A 13,912-nucleotide genomic window follows, 5' to 3' on the forward strand; every position below is an offset into this window, starting at 1 on the left:
TTTTGTCTTTTCGCTATTGTACTCGGTAGCTTGTACCGAGTTATCTCCTACGGGTGCCCTCTGTGGCCATATTGGGTGGGCACTGTCCTTCTCTCCCCCTCGGGACACCCGGGGTCTCTCTTTTTTTCTTTTGGATGAGTTATGGTTGTTGGGAGCAGGGCTAGAAGCTGCTTTGTGCTCCATGGTGGAGCTTTATTTAAAAAAAAATGTAATTTTTTGTATTTTGTCTTTATTTTTTTATTTTACACTTTTAATTTTTTTTTTATTTCCCCTTTAACTCTGTCTGACATATTTGTCCCAGTTACAGGGGATTACAGCCCCTAGAGAGGTTAGCCTCACTGCAGACCCAGCAGCTCATACAGTTACCCGGTCACTAGGACCGAAGCAGAAATATTGCCGCTTCTTGATCTGAATATACAACGCTCACTGAGTGATGTGTATACAGTGATGGAGAAGGTAGAAAGGGTAAAAACCAGTGGTCTCTGCAAGGACATTTAGAAATATCCGTGCAGAGATGAGTGCAGACCGTCCAAACATATATAATCAATGGATGGCAGGTAAGCGGTTAATGGCTTGGAGGTCCAGAATTTTTTGCAGTAGGTCCAGTTACCAACTCACTTACAAAATTGCATCTTCTATCCTCTGCAAAAGTATTAGATCATTCAGGGGCAAACATTAGAATTGTTATCTGGTTTTCTCACTATGTAACAAAGACAAAAAAAGTGCCCTTATTATACCCATTTTGACAACTCTACACATACAGCGCATTGGACATTTAATATACAGTAGGATGGTTAAGGGGGTAGTTTTCTGTACGATTACTAGTGTTAATATTTAGTACATATGTCTCCTTTATCTTTCCTCTTTTTTCATCATATCTCCTTACTTACATTCCCTCTTGGCTTGATATATCCCAAGATTAATGGTGCAAAATGACCAGGTTTGAGAACAAAAACTTTTGCTTTACTCGCAACACCCTAGAGAGTAAAGCAACCAATTTTTTTCAGAGCTTGTCATATCATGCCACTCATCTCAGGATATCGTAAAGGGTTATTCCTATCTTGGGCATTGGAGGCATATCGCTAGGATATGCCCCATATGTCTGATAGGTGCAGGTCCAACCTCTGGGACCCGCACCTATACTTAGAACGGAGCCCGCAAAGTGCTGGAGGGCGCACCGCTCATGTGTGGCCGCCCTTCAGTCACTTCTATGAGATCAACAAAAATAGTCGAACAGCACGCTCAGCTATTTCCAGAAGTCCCATTGAAATTAATGGGAAGCGCACCACGCATGTGCGGCCACCGCTCCATTCACTACTATTGGGCTTATGGAAATAGCCAAGCCAAAGGTGGGACCCGCACCTATCAGACATTGGGGACATATCCTAGCGATATGCTTACAATGTCCAAGATGGGCATACCCCTATTAATTTGGGGTACTGATATCCCTTATGATTACAGATCTAGGGTGGTTATGGGTTAATATCTAATATCCCTGGAGGTCTAGGGTAATTTACTGCTAAACAACATTTATCATGTATTTGAAATATATTGCTTAGGGTGATCAAGGGGTTATTAGATGAATATGGCAGGAAAGTGTACCTATAATTTAATTCTGTTCAATCTAAAATCGGACCTAAAGAGGTCAGAAATTTGTTTTTCTGATACACAGCTTTTTTTTATCTGTTCTGAAATAGTACTGGCTTATGCTGTTGTATCCAAATGGTTATTATCATATACCATATTTTTCGGACTATAAGAAGCATCCATTTAAAGTTATTGCCTTACCAGTAAAAAATAGTTTCCATGGGTGACAATTTTAGCTCTCCTTGGCAAGTCCATATGGACTCACCATATATATATATATATATATATATATATATATATATATATATATATTATTGCGAGAGACCACACCTGAAGATTTGCATTGGTTATTTTTTCCCGTATTTTTCCCCCCTTTTTCCCCGTATGGGAAACACTGCATAATATGTAACGCTAGTTTCAGTGCATAACAGCATATGCCAACATCCAGTCAGCTACTTCTGGTTTTGTGGTAGAAATGAACTTGCTTCTGCTTGAGAAAAATATGATCACTGCAAATGTGGAAAATGTATACCCCTTGCTCTAGTAAAGAACTGGAAAGACTTAACTTTACATTTTTAAAGTGAAACATATTTAGAAGTATCTATTATTTGCATTATGAATAAGGACGTGCCAAACATCTGAAACGTGTAAATGTGGTTTTATGGGTGGGCGGGCCGTCTGTACCGTGAAGATTTTGTAAATATCCAATAAAGACTAAAGAATTTTGTTCTCCTTTCCTGGCTGGGACTTCTGTTGTTTCTGCTTTTGCCTTGGTCTTGTACCACACAATTCTTGAACTGGAGTATTTTGTTTGCTGTTTATCCATTATATGCAGTACCCCAGACCTATATGTAATTTTGTTGTGTATTGTTATATTATGGTTAGGCGGCAGGCCCTGTATTACAGCAGAAGAGGTATGGTTGGCAGGAACAGGGCTAACCACCCTGTTCCTCCCTTATTGGTAGGAGTGGGCTGGTCCTTTTTTCTGCCAGGAGGGGGAGTTCAAGAATAGAGAGTTTGGAAGAAGAAAGCAGAAGCTTGAGCTCCTACTGCAAAAGCCTGATACTATTCTCCTGTGAGAACCTTACTCCAGGAAGATTGCCATAGTCAACACACAGTTTTCTCCAAAGCTACAGTGGATAAAGTCAGCAGAGTGACCAGCAAAATTCAGCTTCACAGACGGAGGGAGGGAAAACAGGTCAGACACCCCTCACCTATAATAACCACCAGGCAATACTAACTTCAAGCCTGTATCACACATTGGACTTGTAAATCTACAAGATCCTGCAAGTGCCATATAATTGCCACACAACCATCCTCCATACATCCCCATCTGGTGCCAGAAACGTCACTTTGTAATTAAAAATGCTGGATATGCCACAAGTTATATTCCACACTAAGTAAAGAGAGACCTTATACTTTTATTTCTGGCCTAGTTCGTTAAATCTCCTTTCCACTGCACTGATCCCCAGGGGACAACAGCCTGAGGGAGTACACCATGACACTATACCTCATCAGATCCACTAACAGTATCATCCTGTGCACCGGATCTTCAGGGGCTCACTGCATATATTACCAACTAAATCATGTTAATAGACATTGATGGCATTTCTCTTGAATACAGTATGTGTCTGATCAGGGGGGGCGTCTAACTACTGTGATCCCCCAGTACAACCACCTCCCAATTGTGAAGATGAAGAGTCATCGGCTATGCTGGGAACCATTCCATCTTATCTTCTGTCGACTCCACTTATTTGCCTGTCTAGACTCCATATGGCTCAGTTCTGCTGGCAATTTTAGGGCTCTTGCACATGAACTAAATTTTTTGTTTGTGTCCATTCCGTTTTTTTTTTCCAGCCCGTATGTGCTACCATTTACTTCACTGGGGCCGCAAAAAAAAAACAGGAACGACTCAGTGTACATTCCATGTTCGTATGTCCGCATAACGGACAAGGATAGGACTGTTCTATTATGGGGAGGCCATTCCGTTCACGGACGGTATCCGTGTTTTGCGGATCCTCAATTTGCGGACCACAAAACAACAATGTTCATGGTCATGTATAAAGGAATATTTCATTTTTTTTACATTTTCTTTATATAAGTATGCCAGGATACATATCTCTCTTATCGCATTGCTGCAAAACGTGACAGATTTTCCAATTCAGAAATGTACAGTAGATGTGAGTGAGCAATCCTGTGATCTGAAAAAAGGTAGCACAATTTTACTAATCAAACAGAATAGGATGGCCATTATCTTTAAGAGTGGATATCTGGCCAAAAATAAAAACTTCATAATGCTCTTATATTCTCATATACAGAGCCTTTGTGAAGCCAGTGCCCTTAAAGCTTGGCTGTTCTATAGCCCATAATGCAGACTTGTCCTTCTTCCTAATTCACCAACAGTGGTTGTCATTTTTTTGCCATATTATAGCTGCAGTGGAGCTGCAGCCCAGTCACTGTCACTCTGTCTACAAACCTATTTCATATTAGCCTTGCCATTCCTCCATCCTAGTGTTAGTATACTCCTGAGGACATTTCACTCACAAACAACACAAAAATCACTGGAGAGGCTGCTGTAATCACAGGACTAGCAAGATGCCACTAGATAATTCAGTACTTGTATGGGATATTTAATGCTGAGATGCATATAACTCTACTTAATACTCACTATGGCATCCAAGAAGTCTGACAGTGGGAGGGGGACTCCATCTGTCAGCCCAATGGCAGACGGAGGTGCCCTAAGCCTGCCATAGCATCTGCAAGTGGCATCCCTTGACAGGCAATAATGCTTGGAATGCCATATACTATTATATATTATTCCCTCTGTACAAAATAATAAACATCATTCAATATCTACCTTACAATTGTGAGAAAATACAATGCGCCACACAAAAACAGGCCCTGTTATAGCTTTGTCCAAACAATGTTAGAGCTCCCGTTGATTAAAAAATAAAAAAGGCACAAAGTAGGTCGGTCCTACTCATAAGCCAAGCCACCTGGCGAGATAGGACAACCCCCTTAAGGGTTTAAGAAACACTAAACTCTTTGTATATGTGCACATACAGTATAAGTAAAAGATAAAAAGTTATTGTTAAATAACTCACATTTTATATTTAAGCATTTACCTTTACTTTAGCATTGTTTTTTTGCTTCTCCTCTTGTAGTGGATTGTTTGCTCATCAGCGGAATGTATTTCTGTTATAAACACCTGTACAACAAAATTAGAGTCTGATTACTGTTCACACTTGAGTAACTGAAATCTGAAGTTTGAAAGGCGAGAGCATATGACATACCCAGACATCAAGAGTAATTAGGAACTTGAGGCAGCTGCACGTGTGACAAACATTTTGCAAACAGGATGTCTTGTGCCTTGGTTACAAAACATGAAGGATGGCATAAAACATATGTCATTTCTGATCAGTAAATTGGTTATGAGCAACTGTGACTCTGGGGTTATCCACAATATATTTTTTGAACTCCCACCTCCACCCATCAGGAACTGTTAAGGGAACTATACTTACAGTACCTGCTCCCTTTCACCCAGTTCCATCTCCATAGGTCACGGCTGTCTTACTTCCTCTTCCGATCCCAGCATGCAGGCTCGGACTTGCCCACTGGGGAACAGATGAATCCCCCGGGGGTCCCTTGAGCAAGGTGGGCTCCTAGTCCCCCACCCCCTGCATAGGTGGCACAGTAGACTGACCTATAGATAGGTTGGCTAAGATGCTATACAGTATATTGCCAATGTTCATATAAAAAACTGGGTAGTCTGGACGGTAATATATACATATAACTGTGCATAGGGCCCCCAGATAGAATTTTACTGGTGGGCCCATGGCACCACAATCTAACACTGCCAGCATGTAAACTTCCTGAACAGATGGGGTCAAGTGCACTACTGCAGTCAATGACTGGCCTCATCGGGGAGGTGTCCAAAGCAGCATGTAACCATGTTGAATTTTAATCCAATGTGTAAGGTTATGTTCATATAAAGGGTTTTCGGCGTGGATTTAGATGCGGATTTCGCACCTAAAATGAATGCAGAACACCCCTGTTGATTTCCATGGGTATTCCGCAAGTAAAACCCAAACCTTTTTTTTTCCCTTGTGGTTTTAAAAAATGCAAAAAAGAAGTGTTATGTTCATTCTTGACGTGGATTCCATGTTCAGAATTCCCATTAAAAACAAGCAGGAATGAAAATCCACCCCAAATCTGCATGAAAAAAAGCTCATCAGCAAAAAAGTCGCATTCAAAAATATCTGATGCGGTTCTGCATCATTTTTTTTTTTTTAGCAGAGAAAATACTCTGTGTAAACATATCCTAACCCTATCCGAACTCCACCAGTGATGCTGCTGGTGCCAGCTCGCTCTGCTGTAACCCTCCCTCTCTGTTAGGGTACGGCAGCACGGTCAGGTTTCCTGGTGCAGTTTTTAAAGCCAAAACTGGGAGTGAATGAGTGAATTCAAAAAACAGTTGAAGTTGTATCTGTTCTTTATACTTTCTTTCCGTTTATGATCCACATCCAGCATGTATTAGTAAGAGGGACACACTCCCATGAGAAAAGTCTCAAAATAGAAGCAGCTTGCAAACTACATATCAGGGTCGTGGAAATGAATGCAGAAATGAAGATTACACATAAAACTCACTTTTAATTCAAGATAACCAGTAACATATAAAAATGATGGTGGTCATTTCTTATTTGTTATACACCACTTTTTGGCGTATTATTTTGTCACAAAGATGTTTTGCGGCAAAGTCTGTGGGCGGGGAAGAGGGCAGGCCAGCCGGTTCATCTCATTCATCAATTTCCATGCCAGTTTATGGTGTGGAAAATGGCCTTAAACTACGGCAGCAAGAGAGCTGGCATAGATTAAACCATGTCACACGGCCGGCGGCAGCAAGCGCCAGAGCACAGGGATTAAGACTAGTGTATCAATCGCCGGTCTTAATAAATGTCCCCCTATGTATTCCATGTAAAAGATGTCCATACTTTGTTTGTTTTTTACTAAGGTCTGCAAAGGCCAAGCTTCAGCAAGGCAGGTTTTAAAAAGGAAGCACAACTAATGCAAAATGGGGAACGTAGGTGCCACAAAACAACCCCCTAATGGGTCTGAAAAGGTTGCAAGATTGGTAAAATGAGATCTTCTTAGGGTACTTTCACACTAGCGTTTTTCTTTTCCGGCATAGAGTTCCGTCCTAGGGGCTGTATACCGGAAAAGAACTGATCAGTTTTATCCTAATGCATTCTGAATGGAGAGCAATCCGTTCAGGATGCATCAGGATGTCTTCAGTTCAGTCTTCTTGACTGTTCAGGACTCCGGCCAAAAAAACTGAACACTTGCCTGAATGCATTTTTTTCTATAGGAAATGCTGGATTCGTCCTTCCTGTCTGCGCATGTGCAGAATGAAAAACATGTGAAAAAAATAAATGCCAGATCCGTTTCTCCGGATGAAGACAGATCCGGCATTTCAATGCATTTTTAAGACGGATCAGGATCCTGATCAGTCTTACAAATGCCATCAGTTGGCATACGTTTTGACGGATCCGGCAGGCAGTTCCGGCGACGGAACTGCCTGCCGGATTCCTCTGCCGCAAGTGTGAAAGTATCCTTAGCCAAAAATGAGCATCTCATTTGCATAAAACATAGGGAATTCGCAGTCCTAATCTTATGATTGCAGAGCTGCTATTCTAATGGATGCTAGTGTACCCACCTCCACCCCTTTAGAAGGATATCTCATACAAGCGGTCCAAACTGTAAAAACTACATACGTGAATAATTTAGTTATTAATGAAAAATCTCTGCAGGTGGTACACTACTAAAATGTAAGAATTGGAAATCATCACCTCCTAATCTACCAAATCCAAATGCCAGGCATTTGCGTCTTTTCAAAAAAACATACAGCAAAAATCCACAGCTATTAAGAGTCAACCTACAGTATAATGAATGGGCTTCTTATACACAGCAATACTGCCTCGTGTTTCAAATAAACTAATAACGCTGAACGGAAAGGTCATAAGACAATCCCAATGGTTATAAAAATGCAACAAGCAAAAGGTATACCAACCAATGATGGCACCCAATGGCCTATTGCTTTCTTGGGGGAGATGGGGGCCTACCTGAGAGGAAGCAATAGGGAAACGTAGATTGGGACTGCTGCGCGCCATTCTTGGTCGTTATACCTTCTGCTTTGTTCCACTATTGTCGCTTGCATATTATTGTTATTCACTTGCTACATGTAAGCAAATGCTAATACTGATGAGGGGTGAATTTCCTTCCATACTGATCATAGGGATGGATCTGCTTTCATCCATATATTTTCTTTTGTTTTTACTTTTGTGATATAATAAAGAAATTACATTTAGATACATGTTAGCTTTGTGTTATAATTAGGGATGAGCAAACCCGAACTTTACAGGATTACGGAATATAACGGAATTTGTAGACGGAATGCAGGACTGAAAACAAAGTCCTGCATAATGGAAACCAGACAGATCCATTATGCTTGGCCATAGACTTCTGTTATGACTGATTAATACGGAATGCCTCTTAAAGGCTTACGTTTTGCATTCCGTCTCCGAATTTCATTATATTCCGTTATAACGGAATTCCTACACCACCCGAACACTGAACCCAAACCTGTAAATTTCAGGTTCGCTCATCCCTAGTTACAATGTTTCTATTCCAATCTATTAACAAATGTGTAAAGGAGGCCTTAAAGAGGTTTTTTAGGTGTTTAATAGTGATGACCTAGGTCATGAATATTTGATCTGTGTGACGATCAGCTGTTTGAAGAGGCCACTTATTTCAGCCTCCTCGCAGCATAAGAAGCACAGCCTAGTGCCTGTGCCTAGACCATCTGACCGATGAAAGTGACATCACAGGTCTAGAAAGAACAGCTAATCAGTGGAGGTTTCCGAGAGTCCAACCCCGACTAATCAGATATTGATAGCCTATCCTGAGGATAGGTCATCAATATTAAACACCCAGAAAACCCCTTTAAAAGGGTTGGTCATTATCTATTACAAGCTGCACATGTGATGGGAACAGTATATGCATGCAACCAGCAACAGGCCTTGTTGAATCATTGGAACTGATGTCCGATGGTTAATGCGCCTAATTTATGCTGCACTCCAAAGATGGCCAGTAATGGAGGGCCCTGCCAATTAGTGGCCTCCGTTCACTTACACTGGGAACCGATTGGGCATGAGCTAGTTCCTCTGTCCATCCCCAATGTAAGTGAATGGAGGCTGCTGATAATAACGGATAATGACCAACCCTTTTAAGGCTTCATTCACATCTCCTTTAGGTATTTTTCCAGCAGAAACCCAGCAAAAGACTACCGGATTTACCTAACTGAGATGTGAACAAACTCTAACATTGGTTCACAGAAAAAATAAAATAAAAATAATGCAGAAAGAAATATCAAGGCATGTCCATTTCCAATAGCTTAAAATTATAAAGGGGAATTTATCACATTGTGCACTATCACATTGTGCACTCCATCTTTTAGGAAGATGAGAGGACTGCGTGGAGAGACAAGAACTTGTGCTCTATATTGAAAGGACTCCAGCACTAGACTTGTTCGGAAGCTACTCATCGTGGAACCAGTCCTACTGCGGTATTGAACAAAAAGTAATATGGTATCCAACAAGGTAATGCTGCCCACAAACTGCCCGCGCTACACAACATGCTCTTCAGAGTATCCAACAGCTCACCTGACCAGCTCGATTGCTAGATCTCTACCTCATCAAGAATGTCTAGGACTGGAAAAGTTAATAGATCTCCCAAGGATAGTTCAGCCAACAACCACCTTGGCTGAACTATGAGTTAAAAGAGCTTGGAATGACATATCAGAGGAGGATATTCAGCATCTGTATGACCGTTACCATACCAGAGTGGCAAACTATATTGCAGCAAGGGGAGATACCACCCAGTATTATGTGACCCTACTTTTACATATACCCTGATGCAGAACCCTAAGTAAATATATACTCCACACTCTATAAACTATTACAGTCCCCAGACAAGACCCCCTAAATAAATTCAGACCCCAGATCAGCCTCCTAAACTAATATAGACACCAGGCCTGAAATCCTGAACAAATACAGATCCCAGTAATGACAGCTCTTCCCTCTGACTTCAGGACCTGCACACATTTGGTCATATCTGAGCAGGGCCTTCTACAGTAAAGGGTACTGCACACATTTGTGCCTTCAGGGACTATTGCACATCACAGTAAATTCGGAGCGAAAACAGTAATAGTTTAAAGTAGACAGAAAGGAGCAAAAAAACTAGGAGTAGTAGCTGTATTTGTAAGATAACACAGTGCTAATATGCCATATTTGGGAGTCTGTACAATACAAACATACAACAATGTTTCTTTTACATAATCACTTGTCTTCAGGTGCTTTTTAAAGTCAGCAAGCAACAAATGAGAATAAAACATGTAGGGGGTGACTTGTTAAGATCAGCGTTTTAGATGCGGCTTTTAATACCCCTTAGGTGCCGGCCTCTATATAACTTAGGCGTATCCACCACCTGTATAAATCTACGGTAGCTCCCTTGCTGGCATAAATGTAGACCATTTTCTACGCCTAAAACAGCTTGATAATGATAATGATAATTGAGACAAGGCCTGCTGGCCCGCCCCCTTCCCTGCTGCCTTTTTTAGACCTGGCGCGAGTGGGGAAAAGTCGTAGATTGAGGCACAACAGATACAGTAGATTCCAAAAAGTGGCGTAAATCTTTTTGTAAATGACCCCCATACTTTTTAAAGGGAGTTGATTAGCAGTTTTGGCAATGTTAACACTGCTGATAGCACTAGGTAGGGGCTGGGGAGAGCAGTAGAAACATATGTTTAGCAGAGCTTTTATCATGAGGAGTAGTGTAAATATGAAGTTTTTACTTCATATATTTCTGCTTCTGCAGGTGCCCAGGTGCTGGAGCTTCACTGTGAAGAGCCCTCTGCATTGGGTTGCTTCCCAGACCCTCCCAGTGAAACATCCCCTCCAGGGCTCTTGCAGGAGCTCTGTCTGGCAGAAGAAAAGTTGATTTTCAGTCTTCTCCTGATAATAAAAGCTCAACAAAAATTATGTTTGTTCAGCTCTCCCCAACCTATACCTAGCACTGTCAGCAGTTTTGCATGGTCAAAACCAAACTTTCTAACTTTTGCTAAGCCCAAAACTATGTCCCTAAATTCACCCAATGATTATCTATACATATCCAGTCTAGTCCCCTTTGTTGTCCCACACAGTAGTTATTACTCCTTTGTGCCCCCACACAATATAAAGCCACCTTAATGCTCCATCACAGTAGTGCTGCCTCATTTGTGCCCCTTTACAGGCGTTACTTCGTAGCCCCTGCTAATAAAGAGCACAAAGAACAATGAATGAAGAAGCAGGTGACTGACAGCTCTCTGCTTCATCATTGTATTCAACTGTATCTGTGTCCTCAGGACATAGATACAGTGGAAAAAGGTATATGTCCCAGCTCTCCCGGGACAGTGGCCAAAATCCAGAACTGTTCCGCCAGATCCGGGGGGACTGGGAGGTATGCTCAAACTGTTGACAAATACGAATAATTTGCTGGAATTCATGTGTGTACATGTTAGGTGACTTTCGTCATGGATCTGCAAAAACGCTTCCGTTACCATAATACAACCGCATTCATCCATCATGAACGGATCAGGTTGTATTATGTATTCTATAGCCATGACGGATCTGTCTTGAACTCCATTGAAAGTCAATGGGGGACGGATCCGTTTTCTATTGTGTTAGATAAAACGGATCTCTCCCCATTGACTTACATTGTGTGTCAGGACGGATATGTCTTGCTCCGCACCACATCGCAGACAGAAAAATGCTGCTTGCAGGGTTAGGCTACTTTCACATTAGTGTTTTCAATTCCGCTATTGAGATCTTTCATAGGATCTCACTAGTGGAAGAAAACGCTTCAGTTTTGTCCCTATTCTTTGTCAATGGGGACAAAACTGAACTGAATGAAACGGAATACACCAAAATGCATTCCGTTCCATTTGGTTGCATCCCCATCGCGGACAGAACGCTGCAAGCAGCGTTTTTCTGTTTGCGATGTGGTGCGGAGCAAAACGGATCCGCCCTGACACACAATGTAAGTAAATGAGGACAGATCCATTTTCTCTGACACAATCTGGCACACTAGAAAACGGATCCGTCCCCCATTGACTTTCAATGGTGTTCAAGACGGATCCGTCATGGCTATAGAAGACATAATACAACCGGATCTGTTCATGACGGATGCATGCGATTGTATTATTGTAATATAAGCGTTTTTGCATATCCATAACGGATCCGCAAAAAATGCTAATGCGAAAGTAGCCTTGTTCTGTCCTCGATGGGAGCGCAACCCAACGGAACGGAATGCATTTTGGTGCATTCTGTTTCGTTCAGTTCAGTTTTGTCCCCATTGACAATGAATGGGGACAAAACTGAAGCGTTTTCTTCCGCTATTGTTATCCTATTACAGATCTCAATAGCGGAATTAAAAACACTAATGTGAAAGTATCCTTAGGCAGCATAGCTGGTTACGTTATGTATGGACCTGTTTTTATTCTCGCCATTGCCATATATATATTATAGATGAGGTTTAATTTCTGCAATTTGCATTTGTAGGACAGTTCAGGCATTTGAAGTATAAATGAGGACAGTTTGTGACGATCACATAGGATTAGGGTGGGTTTTTTAATGTGGTAAACAAAAAAGCGTAAGGGAAGAACGGCATGTAGTAATTTCCCACACAGGTTTTACAAGTGACACACGTTGATTTAACATCCCCTTAACCGTAAAAAAAAGAAGTCGAGGTAAGAATAGCAAACCGAAGAAAAACGACATCATGTAAACTCAACATCAGGTGTATTGAGTGTGGCATCATTTCTCCTCATTGTCAAATTAAAAATTTATACTGGGCCTAAACTACAGAGAAATCTACAGGAAGAGTGAAAAAGAAAACATTTCTAATTTGTGGCTTCTCATATGTACTAAGTTGCGCATATGATACAAAAATTTCTAAAGTCAGGCTTGGACTAGTTGGTTTGTGTTATGGTACAAAGGGCAGCAACTGTGCCTATGAGAACTGTTTTCATGATGCGCGGTTACTAACCCTGAAATTCTGGAAACCCTTGATAAAAGTAGGCTTGGTATTGCCACCGCTAGGTGACCATTTTCGGGATCTACAAGATGATTTTTCTTCACCCATTTCCTCACTCAAGAAAATGTGACATGCAGAATATATATCTCGGAATAAACAACAACAACAACAACTATAATAAAGCATGTATATATATAGACTATACATCCTCTTATAGAGAAGTGCTACAATAGGTTTAGACAAGGCTGAAGATGCTAACAAAGCAGCAATATAGTAGCACTGTCCTAAAGAACAGTATATTCATAGTTATGTACATAATGAGACTTTACTAATATAACGCTATCCTACAGACTGCTACAACACTACACAAAATGTGTGACTGCACTACTAATGCATTGTTACTTTAAAAAGTACAATTCTTGTGGTTGATGGCATATCAAATGAGGAAGTCAGAGATTAAACAAACTAGATAGAAATGCAAAGTGGAGATAAAAATTCTACACCGGCCATTGCTTACCCTCTGTGCAACTCCGTTGTGGCTCAGACAGTCTTGTCATCTTGTCACCAAGTAAGAGCAAACTAAATAAGAAGAAGCACAGGAAATTAAATCAGTTTTTTGCAACTGAAAAGTTCTCAGCCACACTTGCTCTAGAGGCGGGGTCCTAAGAAAGGAAGACGTAACTGAAGGTTTCTGCATTTAGTTACATTTTGCATAGAGGAGTTAATTTTCTGTAATGCTCATAGTATTGCAACAAGAAACAGTTTAGCCACGAGAAATGAACAAACGAAGTTCTAAGGTTTCATAAAGAATTCATTTACAAAAAACATTAGAAGTAAAATATTGCCTTCAAAAAACATACCGTCCTGTTGATGGAGTTATTCACCTTAGCATCATACATAAGATATGTATTAGCGATGAGTGAACCTTTTGAGCAGAGGCGGCTCTAGACTTTGTTAGGCCTTAGGCGAAACTCGAACATGAGGCCCCCACGAACACAAGATATGCAAGCGATAATAAAGATTAACCCTGGCTGTACTGTATGTGACATCACTGTGCATATTAACCCTGTACTGTGACTAACAGTACAGGGTTAACATGCACAGTGAGTGACATCACAGTACAGGGTATACACAGTGATGTCACAGTCAGGGTTAAAGGGGTTGTCTGGGTTCAGAGCTGAAACCGGACATACCCTTA

The 13,912-nt window shown here is 41.1% G+C and overlaps 1 protein-coding gene across 5 annotated transcripts in view; it reads right to left on the reverse strand.

The window, feature by feature from the left end:
* P2RY8 (P2Y receptor family member 8) overlaps positions 1-13,428 on the reverse strand; it is a 97,701-nt gene extending 84,273 nt beyond the window's left edge. Inside the window, exons 1-3 of one of the 5 annotated variants that reach the window (XM_040423726.1) lie at positions 13,232-13,428; positions 4,881-4,956; positions 4,692-4,795 (exon numbers count right to left, since the gene is read on the reverse strand). The gene's annotated coding sequence lies outside the window, so the exon portion shown is untranslated. Of the gene's footprint in view, positions 1-890; positions 968-4,691; positions 4,796-4,880; positions 4,957-13,231 lie in introns of those variants that run through there. The other 4 variants (XM_040423723.1, XM_040423724.1, XM_040423722.1 and 1 more) reach the window with 4 other exon arrangements.
* Positions 13,429-13,912: the final 484 nt, after the last annotated feature.

The sequence above is a fragment of the Bufo bufo genome, chromosome 3, assembly GCF_905171765.1.
Source record: "Bufo bufo chromosome 3, aBufBuf1.1, whole genome shotgun sequence".
NCBI lineage: Eukaryota > Metazoa > Chordata > Amphibia > Anura > Bufonidae > Bufo > Bufo bufo.